The 17,125-nt window shown below is 39.9% G+C and overlaps 1 non-coding gene across 1 annotated transcript; it reads right to left on the reverse strand.

Moving 5' to 3' along the window:
* Positions 1 to 14,463: 14,463 nt before the first annotated feature.
* Positions 14,464 to 14,567, reverse strand: LOC116285543 (U6 spliceosomal RNA). The gene has a single exon (XR_004195253.2). It is a non-coding gene; the product is annotated as a U6 spliceosomal RNA (small nuclear RNA).
* Positions 14,568 to 17,125: the final 2,558 nt, after the last annotated feature.

The following is a 17,125-nucleotide window of genomic DNA, read 5'->3' on the forward strand; positions in this document are numbered from 1 at the left end:
TCTACGTGGACGCCCACATCACTTATCTCTGACCTTTTGGGCTAGGCCCCCCTCCTCTCCTTCCCCCCTGCACAGGTGCCCTCCTCACTCTGCTCAGGCCCCAGCACCCGACATGGGACCTCTCCCAACGTGGGCATCCTCCTTACCCCCTGTCCTATGCAGACACCCTCCGCTCGTGGGCTCCCACCTTAACTCACCTAACGGCTTTTAGACTGGAACTGAATGGAAGAGAGAGAGGAAGAAGACAGCTGAATCTTTAAACCCTTCCTGGAAGTGAGAAAAAGTAATTGCCACAAAGAAAAGAAAGACAGAATTGTTTCTAAGTTATTATTCCCCCCCACCCCCGAGGCACGAGGCAGATGAAGCAGCAGGCTCAGGGCTAGTCCGGGAGAAGCGGCAGTTGCTACCGTCCCCTCTGGGGTTATCCAACTCTTGGGACCCAGGCTCTTCCCAGGGGAACCAGTCACCACCGGTGTTGGGTGAGGCAGGACTCCCTGGCCCCCACCAGGCCTTCTGATTCCTGTGTTTCCTCTTCATTCCTTCTGGGAACAGTTTCCTATGATGAAATATAACTTAAGGGCAAACATTATCCATCAGGAGTGGTACCAGTATTTGGTTCGGGTCTGCATTCTGCAAAAACAACTTGCTAATTTAATTAAAATAATAATACGATACATCCATGTTCATAACAGCATTATTCACAATAGCCCCAAAGTGGAAGCAACCCAGCTGTCCACTGATGGACGGATGGACAAGCAAAATGTGGTCCATCTGTACAGTAGAATATATTCAGCCTGAGAAAGGAAGGGAATTGTGATGCAGGCTACCATGCAGATGAACCTTGAGGACATGATGCTAAATGAAATAAGCCGTCACAAGAGGACAAACACTGTATGATTCCACTTATAAGAGGTACCTAGAGTAGTAAAAATCATAAAGACAGAAAGTCAAATGGTGGTTCCCAGGGGCTGAGGAAGGGGAATGGGCAGTTAGTGTTTAACGGGGACAGAGTTCCAGCTTGGGGGATAAGGGTTCTGGAGAAGCATGGAGGTGAGGGGTGCACAGCAATGGGGACGTACTTAATGCTGCTGAACTGAGCAGTTAAAAATGGTTAAGACGGTAAATTTTGTTCTGGGTATTCTACTGCGATTAAAGAAACACCATCCCTCAGTAACTGAGTTTCCATTTTGTTCTAGGTGCTGGGCAAGGCTCTGATCGGGAACACAGTGACCAGAGCTTACAGATGGGGAGACTGAGGCTCAGAGTAACTTGCCCGAGGTCACACAGTCTCAGTGGCAGAGCCTGGCTCCAACCCCAGGTAGACCCCGATCTGGGGCCAGAGCGCTGTCCCTGGGTTGTGCGGTCGAAGTGTGCCGAGGGGGGCATGGCACTGCACTGAATGCCAGGCCGTGAATTCATCCTGCTCTGTGACAAGGACTCTCACCATCAGATCTGGGGCCTTGGTTGTTAGCACGTTCTGCCCTCTGGCTGTAGAAGACGGGGCCCTTTACGGGTTCCGGGGCCTCCTGGCCCACATGTCCTCTGTCGTCCATTGTTGGTTCCAGGGCTCTGCCCTCGGTCCACCCCTACCTGTCACCTCTGCTGTCCTGGAAGTTACTGTGGCCTTCAGATCACTCAGGTGCTGAAGCAGCTGCCTAGGCCGGCACACCTTCCAGCTGGGCCCTGTCCCACCCCTACCGCATGGGTCAGCCTGTGGCGTCAGCGACGCCCTTCCCCTCGGCAGTGGGCCCCTGGTGGCCCTCTGGTCGGCAGACGATTCCATGCAGAGAGGCTGCTTTCTAGGATGCTGTCTCGTACCAACCGCCTCAGGTTCAGTCCCATAGAAACAGCCTCCGAGGGAAGATTTGAGAGCATGTAGTTTATCTGGGAGGTGGTCTCAAAGCACCAGCGGGGACAGGTGTGACAGGGAAGGGCAGAGGCCAGTGAACCAGGGGCTGTTTCTGCTCCTGGGACACAGTGATACTTACTGTCCCCACAGGTAACACTCCTGCTGGGCCAGTCTCTGCGCCGCCTGGACCCTCACCGCTGGTCTCTGTGTCCTGCTCAGGCCAAGGTTCTGCACTTGTCTGTTGACCACAGAAGTATGGGCAAGAGAGCACAAATGTGCCCACGCAGATGACCTGGACAGCAAATGCGTCCCCCCTGCCCTTCGCGAAACGGCGGCTCTGTCTCCTGGTGCTCAGGACGGCCGCCCCGCCGGGTGAGGCTCCTTTTCTTGTGTGCTGGTCCCTGGACAAGGGAGCCCAGAGTGCCCAAGTGGGACCTGTAGCTTATGGTTCAGTGGGCCTCCTTTTATTTTTTATTTTTTGAATGAAGTACAGTTGATTTACAATATTTCAGGTGTACAGCAAAGTGATTCAGTTACACATATATACACATAACTATTCTTTTTCAGATTCTTTTCCATTATAAGCTAATACAAGACATTGAATGTAGCTCCCTGTGCTGTACAGTATTGTTTATCTTTTTGTTTATCTATTTTATATATGGTAGTGTGTATCTGTTAATCTCAAATTCCTAATTTATCCCTCCTCTCTTTCCCCTTTGGTAACCTTAAATTTGTTTTCTAGGTCTGCGAATCTCTTTCTGTTTTGTAAATAAGTTCATTTGTATCTTTTTTTAGATTCCACATATAAGTGATATTAAATGATATTTGTCTTTCTCTGTCCGACTTCTCTTAAAATATAGCAATATGAGCCAACAATTTCACTTCTGGGTGTTTTTCTGAAGAAAACAAAAACACTAATTCAAAAGATATATGAACAACAGTGTTCACTGCAGCAGTATTTGCAATAGCCAAGATATGGAAGCAACGTAAGTGTCCGCTGATAGATGGCTGGATAAAGAAGAAGTGGTAGATATATGCAATGGAATATCACTCAGCCATGAAAAAGGATATTTTGCCATTTGTGACAACATGGATGAATCTGGGGGTATTACGCTAAATGAAATACGTCAGAAAGAGATAGGCAAACACCGTATGATCTCACTTATATGTGGAATCTAAAAAACAAAACAAATAAAACAAAATGAAAACAGACTCATAGGTAGAGAATAAATGGGTAGTTTGGTTATTATGAACAAAGCTAATATGAACATTTGTGGACAAGTCTTTTTGTGGACAAGTGTTTTCATTTCTCTTGACTATGCATGTAGGAGCAGAATGGCAGGGCAAGGGTAGGTGTGTGTTTAACTATAAGAAACTACTAGATCTTTTCCAAAGTTGCTGTGCCATTTTACATTCCCAGCATCAAAGCGTGAGAGCTCTGTTCCATATTCTCACCGACATTCATCCCATCAGTCTTTTTAAGTTCAGCCATTCCGAGGGGTGTGTACTGCTATGTCACTGTGGTGGTAATTTTCATTTCTCTGCTGACTAATGATGTTGAGCATTTTCTTACATGTTTATTGTCCACTTGTGTATGGTCCTTTGGCAAAGTGTTGTTTCAAATCTTTTGCCAATTTTTAATTGATTTTTGTCCTATTTTTGGAGGATAAACATTTTAAATGTATTTAGAATACAAGCCATATACGTATATATTATAAACAACTCTATGTTAATACATTTGACAAGTTATGTAAAATGGGCATATTATTGAAAGACAAAAAAAATACTGCAACTTATCAAAGAAGAAATAAAAATTTGATAGCTCAATATTCATCAGAATTAATGAATTCATTACGAAAAACCTTCACACACACACACACACGTAAAACTCAAGCCCTAGGTGGCTTCACTGGTCAATTCTAGTATACATTTTAAGAAGAAATCATGTGAATCCTACATATCTGTCTCAGAAAATAGCAGAGAAAGGACTGTTTCCCAACATCATGTGCCATTAGGGAATTGCAAACTAAAACAACAACGAGATGTCACTATACACCTACCAGGATGGCTAAAATCCAAAACACCGATGATACAAAAAGCTGGGGAGGATGTGAAGCAGCTGGAACTCAGTCACTGCTGGTGGGAATGCAGTGTGGTACAGACACTTTGGAAGACAGTTTGGTGGTTTCTTACAAAACTCAGCACAGCCTTACCACAAGATCCAGCAGTTGCACTCCTTGGTATTTACAGAACGGAGCTGAAAACGTATGTCCACATAAAAACCTGCACATAAATGTTTATAGCAGCTTTATCCATAATCGCCTTAAACAGAAGTAACCAAGATATCCCTCAGTAGATAAAAGGATAAAGAAAATGTGGTACCTCATATGATGGAATATTCAGTGATTTTAAAAAGATGAGCTATCAAGCCACAAAAAGATATGGAAGAACCTTAAATATGTATTACTAAGAGAAAAAAGCCAATGAGAAAAGGCTACACACTGTATGATTCCAACTATACGACATTCTGGAAAAGATAAAATTATAGCCACAGTAAAAAGATCAGTGGATAAACAAAAGGTCCTACTGTATAGCACAGGGAACTACCTTCAATATCCTGTAATAAACCATTAAAATAAAGATCAGTGGTTGCCAGGGGTTGGAGGGAGTGGGGAAGGATGACTAGTTGGAACACAGGGGACTTCCAGGGCGGTGAAACTGTTAGGAACAATACCATATTCACCGAACTGTACAACACAGAGTCAGCCCTGATGCAAACGATGGACTTCAGTTAATAAACAATGTATTGATACTGATTCATTAAATGTAACAAATATACAACATTAATACAAAATGTTAATAATAGGGAAAACTGGGGGGGGCAGGTAGAGGGTTTATATAGGAACTCTGTACTATCTGCTCAATTTTTCTGTAGATCTAAATCTGTTCTAATTAATTTAAAAAACACAACTAAGCAGAGGACTTTTTAAAGTTTTTCTTGAATTTATTTTTAGGGGGAAAGGTAATTAGGCTTATTTCCTTTTTTTTTTTTCAATGGAGGTACTGGGGATTGAGCCTAGGACCTCATGCACGCTAGGCACGCACTCTACCGCTGAGCTAGACCCTCCTCCTGAGCAGAGGATTTGAATTTGCCAATTGGAAATGCTCTTTGCACCCCGCTAGTCTCCTGAATTAGGGTCATATAAGCTCAGCAGCCCCCAGCTGTCCGCCCGATGACCTGTTCAAGGGCAAACAAGCTGGTCTACAGGGAGGAGAGAGCAGTTTTTCAGAGGAAGACAGGAGGTCAAGGCCAGGGGACCCCAGACAGAGCTTGGGAGAAGAGCCACTTTGGTTGCTGTGTCTTTCTGGTTTCCTGTTCCAAACTCTGGGACAGCCTAGCATCTCTTCCTGCCTGTGGGTTCCACATGACGTCTGTAAAATGGGAGCGCATGGGACCTACCCGACAGCGTGACTGTGAGTAGTCGGGATATCCAGGGAGGTGCGTGGGGACTGTCAGCTCTTACCCAACCATCATTGTTCTCCCTTTGAGTTGTTCAGTAAAGTCCCCTCTTGGCCCTCCCTGTTTTAATTTGTCTTATTTTCTTATAATGAAAAGTCTTGACTAAGATGAGAATCTTCGCCAGGAGTGGCTGAGGGGATGGGCCACGGGTTGCAGACTACGACTGAACTGAAGACCAGAGGTGAGTGGTCTGGGTAGGCTGCAGGGAAGGTGCCCAAAGGAGGAAGGACAGGGTCTCTGTCTTGGCTCTCTTGACATCTGCAGCCTGACAGTTGTCAGTCATGGGGACTGTCCTACATATTGTAGGATGTTTAGCAGCATCCTACCCATCCATCCCCAGTCATGACAAACAAAAATGTCTCCAGATGTTGCCAGATACATCTTTTGAAGAACTCCTGGCTTAGAGAGTGGTTTGTCTGAGTTACAGCGCATTTCGGAGGTAGGGTGGTTCCTGGTGGCAGTAAGATCCAGGGCTTGGACGTGGGTTTGGACGGTTGGACTGGAAGGAGGAAGCGGGCCCAGGAGATAAAGAGTTCAAAGGTTCAGCAAGTTGCCCAGCTCTGGCAAGAAGGTGCAGTAAGATAACCTGAAAAACCCTCTGCTTACAAGCACCAGGAAATGCTGGAATAAAATGTATCAAAAATCATAACTAATGTATAGCTGAGTGTTTTTCTATTAGACGCAGTCTTGTTTTGTTTTGGTGTACACTTCTATGAGGTTTCACATTGCATGGATCTGGGTAACCACCACCACAGTGAGAAGATAGAACTGTCCCACCATCCCCCAAATTCCCTCATGCTGCCTCTTGGTGGTCAAACCAGCCCCTAACCCCTGGCCACGGCTGATCTGTTCCCCATCCTCTGCTGGAGTGTCGTGTAATGGAATTCTTCAGTAAGTAACCCTCTGAGGCTGGCTTCTTTCACTCAGCACAATGCTTTGCACGTTGTTGCTGTATCAACAGTTGGTTTCCTAAGGCTGCTGAGCAGTATTCCATTGGAAGCCGTACTTCTGTTTGTCCGTTCTCCCATTGAAAGCCATTTGGGTGCTTTCCAGTTTTTCACTACCATAAATAATGCTGTTGTTAACATTTATGTACAGGTTTTAGTGTGAATGTTAAGTTTTCATTTCCCTTGGATATGTAACTAGAAGTGAGAGTGCCAGGCCAAATAATGGATGTTTACTTTTATAAGAAACTGTCAAACCGTTTTCCAGATGCTGTACCATTTTGCGTTTCCACATCTTCATCCACACTTGGTTTGGTCAGTTTTTTTTTTAGCCATTTAATAGGTCTGGAATGGTGTGTCCAGGAGTTTTTGTTTGCACTTGCCTGACAACTAATGATGCTGACCTTTCTTTTTTTCATGGGCTTGTTTGCTATTTTTATTTCTTCTTTGTTAAAGTGTCTGCTGAAATCTTTTGCCCATTCTCAAATTGAATTGTTTGCTTTCTTATTGTTTAGTTTTGAAGGTTCTTTACATGTTCTGAACACAGGTCCATTTTTGGATAGATTATTTGTAAATTTTTGTCCAGTCTATGTCTTGTACCTCGCTCTTTTAACAGTGTCTTTTGCAGAGTACTCTTTTATTTTGACGAAGTCCAATTTATCATTTTTTTCTTTTAAGGATTATGATTTTGGTGTCATACATAAGAAATTTTTGCCTAACTCAAGATCATGAAGATTGTCTGCTAGTTTTCTTCTAAGAGCTTTGTAGTTTTATGTTTTTCGCTGAACTCTGTGCTCCATATTAGGTTAACTTTTATATAAGGTTTGATACATATAAAGGTTGAAGATCTTTCCTTTTTTCTCTCCCCTCTTTTTTTCTTTTTGCATATGGATGTCCAGTTGTTCCAGTACCATTTATTGAAAGACTATTCTTTCCTCACTGACTTGCCTCTTCATTTTTGTTAAAATCCAGGGAATATGTGTGAGTTTTGCAACTTTGTCCTGACTATTTGTTTTGACCATTCTACTTCTGTTGTCTTTCCATGTAAATTTTAAAATCAGGCTTTGATTGTGATTGAATGAAATCTATATATCAATTTGTAGGGAATTGCCATCTTAACTACATACGTATATCAAGTCTACCAAATCCTGAACATAGTATATCTCTCTGTTATTTAAATCTTACTTGATTTCTTCCATCAGCATTGTGTAGTTTTCAGCTTATAGATTCTATACATACTTTGTTAGATTTCAATTTAAATATTTAAAACTTTTGAAGGGGGCGGATATAGTTCAGTGGTAGAGTGTGTGCCTAGCATATACGAGGTCCTGGGTTCAATCCCCAGTAGCTCCATTAAGAATAAATTAAACCTGATTACCTCCCCATCCCCACCACCAAAGCAGCAGCAGCAGCAACTACAACAACAACAAACAATAAAACTTTTGGGAGCGATTTTAAGTGGTATTAGTTTTATTATTCTTGTTAGTTACTAGTGATGCCTGAGGGAGAAGAAACAAACGTGGTGAGCCCTAGTAACTGTCCCATCTTATTGTCTGGAGAGAATTTCCAGTGTGTGGTGGAAGGAGGGGAAGCGGGGCACAGTCTGGCAGCCTCCCTGAGTTGTGGAGATGGAGCTGGCTAGAGTTCACAGGGCACAGTACAGGAAAGGAGAGAGAGACAGAGACAGAGACAGAGAGAGAAAGGCTGACTGCGCTCTGGAGATCGGCAAGCCCTTGCGATGTAATTAAGCTGAGTACCAATCAGTGCACACGTGTGAAGAAAATGCTGCGACCAGGGAAAGAAACACCCGAAAGGATTGGAGGGAACAGTCACAATAGCTCAAATAGGGCCAGGAGTACATTCCCTGCTTCCACCAGCCAGCGTGGAAACCTTATACATCTTCGGGTAAAGTACTCAGAAGGTTCCCACCTCAGTGTGGGGAAAATGAGCCCTGGGTTAACACGGCTTAGGTCTTGCCTAACAGAGCAAGACTAGAAAGAATCAAGCGATTTCCAAGGAATGTAACTGTGTCCCAGAACAGAGTTCAAGAATATGTGTGTAAATGCAAAAACAGAACCAAACAAAGTAAAATTATTTTAAAAAGTAGCAAAAACGGTATATGGCAGCCAGAAGAAGTTGCCAGGTATGCAAAGAAGTAATGAACTATAAGCCAGAATGCGGTGAAAATTCAATCGGCTGAAACTGAAGCAGAAGCAACATAGGTATCAGGAGACAAAAACATTAAAATAGTTACCATAACTGTATCCCACATGCTAAGGAAACTAAAAGGGAGATTAAGAATGTTAAGTAGAGACAATATTTGTTAAAATATCCAAATTGAACTTCAAGATATTAAAACTACAATGTCTAAGATGAGACATGTACTGGATAGACATGTACTGGATAACAGCAGATTAGACACGCAGAAGAAAAGATCAGAGGCTCACAAGTCAAAGGAAGTCCTCCAGGGAGAAGGCAGTTGGTATCAGAGAGAAACGAGCTAGCTGTACAAAAGAATGAAGAGCAAGGAAATGGTAACTAGGTGGGTCAATATATAAGATTTTTCTTATCACTTAAAATTCATTATAAGGTACTTAACTGTTTGAACAAAAATATTTAAAATTTGGAAACACATTGTTGTAAGTTTCTTATATTCTGTGTGCACTAGTAAAATAGCACTGGAAGGTAGGCCATAGTAAGGTAAAGATGTGCACTACAAAGCAACCAATAAAATACAGAATCAAAGAGTTTTAGCTAAAAAGCCAACAGAGGAAATAAAATGGAATCCTAAACATTCTCAATTAATACAAAAGAAAGCAGAAAAAAGTAAAAAGGAAACAAAGAACAGACGGGACACATCGAACATAACAGCAAGATGATAGATTTAAACCTACCATATCAATAATCACATTAAATTTAAATTGTCTAAACCTCTCAATTAAAAGGCAGAGATAGTTAAACTGCATTTTTAAAAATGACTGAACTGTATGCTACCTACAAGAAATCAACTTTAAATACAAAGACGCAACTAGTTTTATAGGCAAAAAGATGGGAAAGATGCCCTGCTAACATTAGCAGGAAGAAATGTTGGGAGGTTACATCCATATCAAAGTAGGTCTTCAGATAAGGCATATTCCTGGATATCAAGAAGAGTATTTCATAATGAAAATTAGGTCAGTTCATTGAGGGGACATGACAACACTAAATGTTTATGCTTCTAATATTAGACCTTCAAAATACATGAAGCAACAAGTGAAAGAACCAAAAGAAGGAAAGCACAAATCCACAACCTTAGCTGCAGATTTAACACCCCGTTCTCAACAACTGGTAGAACAAGTAAATGGAAAATCACAAAGGATATAGAACACTTGAGGGACACTATCAAACAGCTTGACTTAATTGACATTCGTAGAACACAGCCCCACCCAACAGCAGACCTCCTGAGCCACAGAGGCCTTTAGGCACAGCCCTGCCCCCCAGAGGTCCAGGACCAAGCTGCCCCCAGCAGTGGGCAGGCACCAGCTCCTCCTGCCAGGAAACCTGCATAAGCCTCTAGTCCAGCCTCATCCACCAGGGGCAGATACTAGAAATAAGCAAACAATAATCCCAAAGCCTGTGGAAGGAGTCCACAAACACATAGAAAGATAGATGATATGAGGCAGCAAAGGAATATCTCCCAGGCCACGGCACAGGGTAAAATCCCAGAAGAAGAAATAAGTAATGAGGAGGTAGGTAACTTATCTCAGAAAGAGTTTAAAGTAATGATGGCAAAGATGTTCAGAGAACTCAAGAGGAGTATAGAGGCACAGAGTGAAGTTTTTAGCAAAGAGTTGGAAAATATAAAGAATACCCAAACACAGTTGAAGAATAAAATCACTGGAATGAACAACACACTAGAAGGAATCAAGAACAGACTAAATGAGGCAGAAGAGCGGATCAGTGAGCTAGAAGACAGACTAGTGGAAGTCACTACTTCAGAAAAGAAAAAGGTAAAAGAATAAAAAGGAATGAGGGTAGTTTAAGAGAACTCTGGGACAACATGAAGCGCACTAATATTCACATTACAGGGGTCCCAGAAAGAGAAGAGAGAGAGAAAGGACCTGAGAAAATTTTTGGAGAGGTAATAACCAAAAACTTCCCCAACATGGGAAAGGAAACAGTCACCCAAGTCTTGGAAGCACAGAGAGTTCCTCACAGGATCAGCCCAAAGAGGAACACACCAAGGCACACAGTCATCAAATGGACAACAATTAAGGATAAGGAGAAAATATTACAATTAGCAAGAGAAAAGCAATGAGTAACATACAAGGGAACTCCCATACAGTTATCAGCTGATTTTTCAGCAGAAACTCTACAGGCCAGAAGGGAGTGGCACGATATATTTAAAGTGATGCAAGGGGGAAACTTGCAACCAAGAATACTCTATCCAGCAAAGCTCCCATTCAGACTTGATGGAGAAATCACAAGCTTCACAGATAAACAAAAGCTAAAAGATTTCAGCACCACCAAACCGGCTTTACAACAAATGCTAAAGGACCTTCTCTAGCCATCAAACCATAGAAAAGAAAACAAAAAGAAGAAAGAGAAAAAAGAAAAAGAAAAAGAGACCTACAAAAGATTGCTTTGGCTGTTCAGGCTCTTTCATGGTTCCTTATAAATTTTGGAATTGTTTGTTCTAGTTCTGTGAGGACTATTACAAGTATTTTGATGGGGGTTGTGTTGAATCTGTGGATTGCTTTGGGTAGCATGGCCATTTTGACAATGTTGAGTCTTCTAATCTAAGAGCACAAGAGATTTTTCCATTTCTTTGTGTCATTTCAGTTTTCAGAGTATACGTAACCTCCTTGGTTAAGTTTATTTCTAGGTATTTTATTGTTTTTGATGTAATGGAAATGTCTCTGCCAGTTATAGAATCCTGGTTTTCAAAGTGAAAAAAAAAGTGAATGAAGGGCTGCAAATTGCAAAATCTTTCCTTCTTATGGGTTAGTTGTATTCCATTACATACATGTATGCTGCATCTTCATTGTCTATTCAACTATTGATGTGCACTTAGGGTGTTTCCATATCTTGGCAATTATAAATAATGTTGCTGTTAATAGCAAGGTGTATGTATCTTTTTGAGTTAATTCTTATTTTGTGGTTGGTTTTATTCCTTTGATAACTGTATAAGTTTAAAAAGCCAAAGCTTAAAACATTCTTAGAAACAATGAACGGTACATATATGTAAATTTAAAAATATATGTGCAGTAAAAAAATAAAAGATCTATCAAGCCATGAAAGACATGGAAGAAACTTAGAAGACATCTTACTAAATGAAAGAAGCCCGTCTGAAAAGGCTACAAAATGTACGATTCCAACCAAATGACATTCAAAACTACAGAAACAATAAAAAGATTGTGGTTTCCAGGGGTTTGGGGAGAGGGAAGGGGGGAGGAATGAATAAATGGAGCACAAGGGATTTTTAGGGCAATGAAATTATTCTGTGTGATACTATAGTGGTGGCTACATGTCATTATGCATTTGTCAAAACCCATAGAATGTACAACATCAAGAGTGAACCCTAATGTAAACTATGGACTTTGGTTGATAATAATGTGACCGTGTTGGTTCATCGATTGTACCAAATATGCCACACTGATGGGGGATGTTGAGGGTCAGGGAGTATATATGTGTGGGTGGGGAGGGCTATGTGTGAACTCTGTATTTTCTGCTCAATTCTGTTGTGAACTTGAAACTGCTCTAAAAGAATAAAGTCTATTTGAAAAAAAATAAATCACTAAAAGAAGATTAAATCAAACCCAAAGAGGGTAGAAGAAAGGAAATAATGAAGATCAAATTGGAAATAAATTAAATAAAAACAGAAACAATAGAGAAATATCAACTAATCTAAAAGTGGTTCTTTGAGATCAGTAAAATTCATAAATCCCTAGCCATACTGGTCAAGATTAAAGGAGAGAAGATACAAATTATCAATATCAAGCATGAAAGAGGTGACACTACAGGATCTACAGATACTGAAAAAGTGACAAGCGAGAGTTATGAACAACTTGCCAATAAATTCAACAACAACTTAGATGAAGTGGACAAATTCCTTGAAAGACACAAATGACTAAAGCTCACTCAGGAAGAAATAGACAGCCTAAGTAGCCATATGTCTATTAAATAAATTGCATTTGTAATTTAAATTTTTCCCACCAATTAAACTCTAAGAGCAGATGGTTTCACTAGTGAACTCTATCAAACATTTAAGAAAGAAGTAGAAAAATCAATTCTACACAAAATCTTCCAGAAAATTGAAGAGATGAGGATATTTTCCAACTCATTTTTGAGACAAAAATTTCTCTGATATTGAAACCAAAAAAGACATTACAGGGGAAAAAAACCCCTGCAGACCAATGTCTTCACTGAATATAGATGCAAACATTCTTAACACATTTTCAGCAAATCAAACCAAATGATATATTCAAAGGATAACATATCATGACCAAGTGTATTTCTCCAGGAATGCAGGATTGGTTCAACATAAAAAAGATTAATATAATTCACCATATGAATAAACTAAATAAGAAAAACTATATTATCATCACAATAGATGCATAAAGCCTTTGGCAAAAATCCAGTATCTACTCCCAATAAAAACACTAAGCAAACCAGGAATAAAGGGGAACTACCTCAACCTGATAGGTGCACCTGGGAAAATCCTACAGCAAACATTGTACTTAACGGTCCACTCTCATTGTATCTGTTCAACATTGTGCTGGGGTTTCAGGCAAGTGTAATCAGGCAAGAAAAGGAAATTAATAGCATTTAGATTGGAAAGGAAGTGGTAAAACTTCCTTATTCACAGATGACATGATTGTCTGTATTGAAGATCCAACAGCATCTACCAAAAAACTATTAATAAGTGAGTGTAACAAGCTTGCAAGATACAAGAATATGCAGAAATCAATTGTATTTCTACCTCCTGGCAACAAATAATACTATGTATGATAATATCAACACTGAAACAGGTAAGAAAAATGCAGTGAAAGTGAAAAAAACGACATCAAAAACTACAAAATATTACTGAGAGAAATGAAAGAATACCTAACTAAATGGACAGGCATCCTTTGTTTGTGGGTTGGAAGTTTTAATACTGTTCAGATGTCAGTTTCCCCCAAATTGATCTATAGAGTCAACACAACCTCAATCAAAATCTTAGACTCATTTGTAAGGAATTGACAAGCTAATTCTAAAATTCACATGGCAATTCAAAAGTCCTGAAATAGCTAAAATAACTTTCATAAAGTACAGCGAAGCTGAAAGACTAACATTTGCTGATTTCAAGTCTTAATATAAAGCCAATCAAAACAGTGCGGTATCAGCATAAAGACATACAAATAGAGCCATGAAACCAAATGGAGATTTCAGAAATTCACAAATATATGTCCAACTGATTTTTTGACAAAAGTGCAGAAGCAAATCAGTAGTGTTTTCAACACATGGATTTGGGACAACTGCACATCTGCATGCAGAAACAAATTTCAATCCATACTTTTCAACATATACAAAAATTAGCTCAAAACGTAAAATATAAAAATATGAACATTCTAGAAGAAAATAGGAGAAAAATCTTTGTGACCTTGGATTAAGCAAAACTTTCTTAGATACAACACCAAAAACATCATCCATAATTTATAAATTTAACTTCACCAAAATTAAAATTTTGTGGCTATTTAAAAGACATCATTAGGGGAATGAAAAGGTAAGTCATAGACTGGGAGGAAATCTTTGCTCATTATATCTTATAAAGGACTTGTACTGAGAGTATGTATATAGGACTCTGGAGACTTGATGATAAGAAAATAAGCCAATTAAAAATAGTCAAAATATTTGAATAGACAATTCACCAAAGAAGATACATGCATAACAAATACACACAGGAAAATATGCTGAAAGCGTTATACATTAGATAGCAATCAAATCAAAACCATAATGAGATACCACAACACACTTACCAGAATGGCTAACATTAAAAAGATTGATAGTATCAACTGTTGGTGAGGATGTGGAGCAACTAGAACTCCTAAACACTAATGGTAGGAATTTTATTTTATTTTATTTTATTTATTTATTTTTGTACAGTAAAAACAAACTTTATTTATTAAGAAAAAAGTATGGAACATCTCACGAATTTGCATGTCATCCTTGTGCAAGGGGCATGCTAATCTCTGTATTGTTCCAATTTTAGTATATGTGCTGCAGAAGCAAGCACAGGAATTTTAAATGGTACAAGTACTTGGGAACATAGTTTGGCAGTTTATTAAAAAGTTAAACCTACCTACCATATGATCCAGCCATTCCACTCGTAGCTATGCACCCCAGAGAAGCAAAAGGAAATGCCCAGAAGAAGATCTGTGCACAAATATTGACAGCAACTTCACAGCTCAAACATTGAAAACAACCCAATGTCTATCAACAGCTGAAAGGACAGAGCAATTGTGGTATATTCATACAGTATAATATTACTCAGAATTAAAAAGGAAGGAATCATTGATACATAGAACAACATACTAAGTGAAAGAAGTCAGACAAAAAGCACGCTTAAACTGTGTGTATCACTTCATTTATAAAAAGCTTTAGAAAATGCAAACTTATCAATAGTTACAGGAAGTGGATGGGAAATTCCAGAAGAGGAATGGAAACTATGAGAGTCAAATGGAAATGCATTAAATTGTTTAAAAGTCTCAGATATGAAGATTTCCTTCCACTGGTTCATCCTAAGACTTGATATAGCCAAGGAACGAATCCGTGAACTTGAACACACGTCTACAGAAATTGCCCAGCCTGAAATACAAAGTGAAAAAAGACTGGGAAAAATTAAACAGAGCATCTACAAGAGATGTTGTTGTATGTATCAAGATTCGTAGGGATAATATCAAAAAGTTTTTTTAATATATTTTTATTGAAGTATAGTCAGTTTACAATGTGTCAAATTCTGATGTACAGCACAATACTTGAGTCATATAGGAACACACATATATTCATTTTCATTTTCTCTTTCACCATAAGATACTACAAGATATTGAATATAGTTCCCTGTGCTATACAGTATAAACTTGTTAAAAAGTTTTAAACATGTGTTATTGGAGTCACAAAAAAAAAAAAGAGAGAGAGAAAGAATAGGGCAGAACAAATATTTTTAAAGTGTCTCCAAGAATTTTACAAAAGCAATGAAAGCTAACAAACTATACATCCAAGAATCTTGGAGAATTCCAACCAGGATAAATACAAAACACAAGCACGCACGTGCGCGCACACACACACACACACACACACACACATCATATTCAAACTACTCAAAAGCCAACATAGAGAGAAAATACTGAGGACAGCCATGGGCGAAAATACATTACCTACAAAAGAACACTGGTAAGACCTACAACCACCTTCTCATCAGAAAACAAACCAGAAGACAATAGAGTGACGTTATCCTTAAAATCCTGAAAGAAAAATCTGTCAATCCAGAATTCTCTAGACAGGGAAAATACCTTTTAAATGAAAGTGAAATTAAGGCTTCTAAAGAAAAACTTAAAAACTGAGAGGATTTGATGCTAGTAGACCTGTGTTACAAGAAATGTTAAAGGAAGTTCTTCAGGAAGGAGTTATATGATTCCAAGCAGAAACTTTGATCTACACACAAAAATGAACTCTGGAAATAGTTAAATTGAAGGTATATTTAAAAATTATTTCCAATCTCCCTAAAAGATAATTATCTAAAGCAAAAATACTAACAGCATGTAATTTATAGCATATGTAAATGTAATCTGTGTGACAAAAATACATCACAAAGAATGAGCTGGAGAAATTAGGTATCAATTGAAAATTGTGATGTCTTACCAATGGCCCTAATTCCCAACCAACACTAGAGGTATCGTTTCAGTTTTCTCCCTTTTCAGATTGGTACCTCCCTTCTCCAACTGTGAAAAACCCCTACATCCTCAGCCTATTTACTCAGTTGATCAGTTCCCTTCAACGTGACCAACTCTGTCATGGCTGCTCCCCACCACAAACGCCCTCCTGACCATCCTCAGACTCTCACGCCTTACGCTGGGGTGTACACAGCCACCTGGAAGCTCTTCTCAATCCCTCTGGGCTCTAGCCATCTGTGTTGGTCTTCCTTCCCTCACGGGCACCCTCCTTACCATTCTGGCCACTACCATGTGGGTGTCCTCTGTACCTTGCCAGCACTCTGACACCTCACCAGATGCCTCTGTGTGGACACCCTCTCACTCAGGCTCTGAAATCCCATGCCGAGCACCTCATGGACCCTAGTCAGACTCTGACACCCTGCACGGGGCTGCACCCCGACACGAACGCCCTCTTGAAGGATAAGTGAAGTCCAGGCTGAGCCATATAGAGCTTGAGGCAAAAGAAAAAATCACTAATATTGATCTTGAGTTTACTGTTTTCCTATTTTGCTCATTATAGATATCTTGCATTCATTTTGACTTTTTAAAACAATGTATTAAAATGTTATATTAATGACTAGTTTTGGGGAACCCTCTCTAAGTTGTCCCCCAAGGTGGTGCCTCCCCTGCCTCACCCTAGTCCTGGCCGGGCATCTTCACTCCGGAGGGCATCACAGCTCTTCCACTACCTACAGGAACACCTTCTACTTTCTGCCTTTCCTAATAGTTTTTGGACCAAATTGTTCGTAACAAGAAGGGAAAAAAACAGTAAAGTGGAAGAAATTTCTAACATCTAAGTATTTAGCCGCATGTTTTCTGTGCTTGCATCTGTATTCTCAGGCTGGGCCCTACAAATGCTGGG

The sequence above is a fragment of the Vicugna pacos genome, chromosome 10 (assembly GCF_048564905.1).
Source record: "Vicugna pacos chromosome 10, VicPac4, whole genome shotgun sequence".
Classification (NCBI taxonomy): Eukaryota; Metazoa; Chordata; class Mammalia; order Artiodactyla; family Camelidae; genus Vicugna; species Vicugna pacos.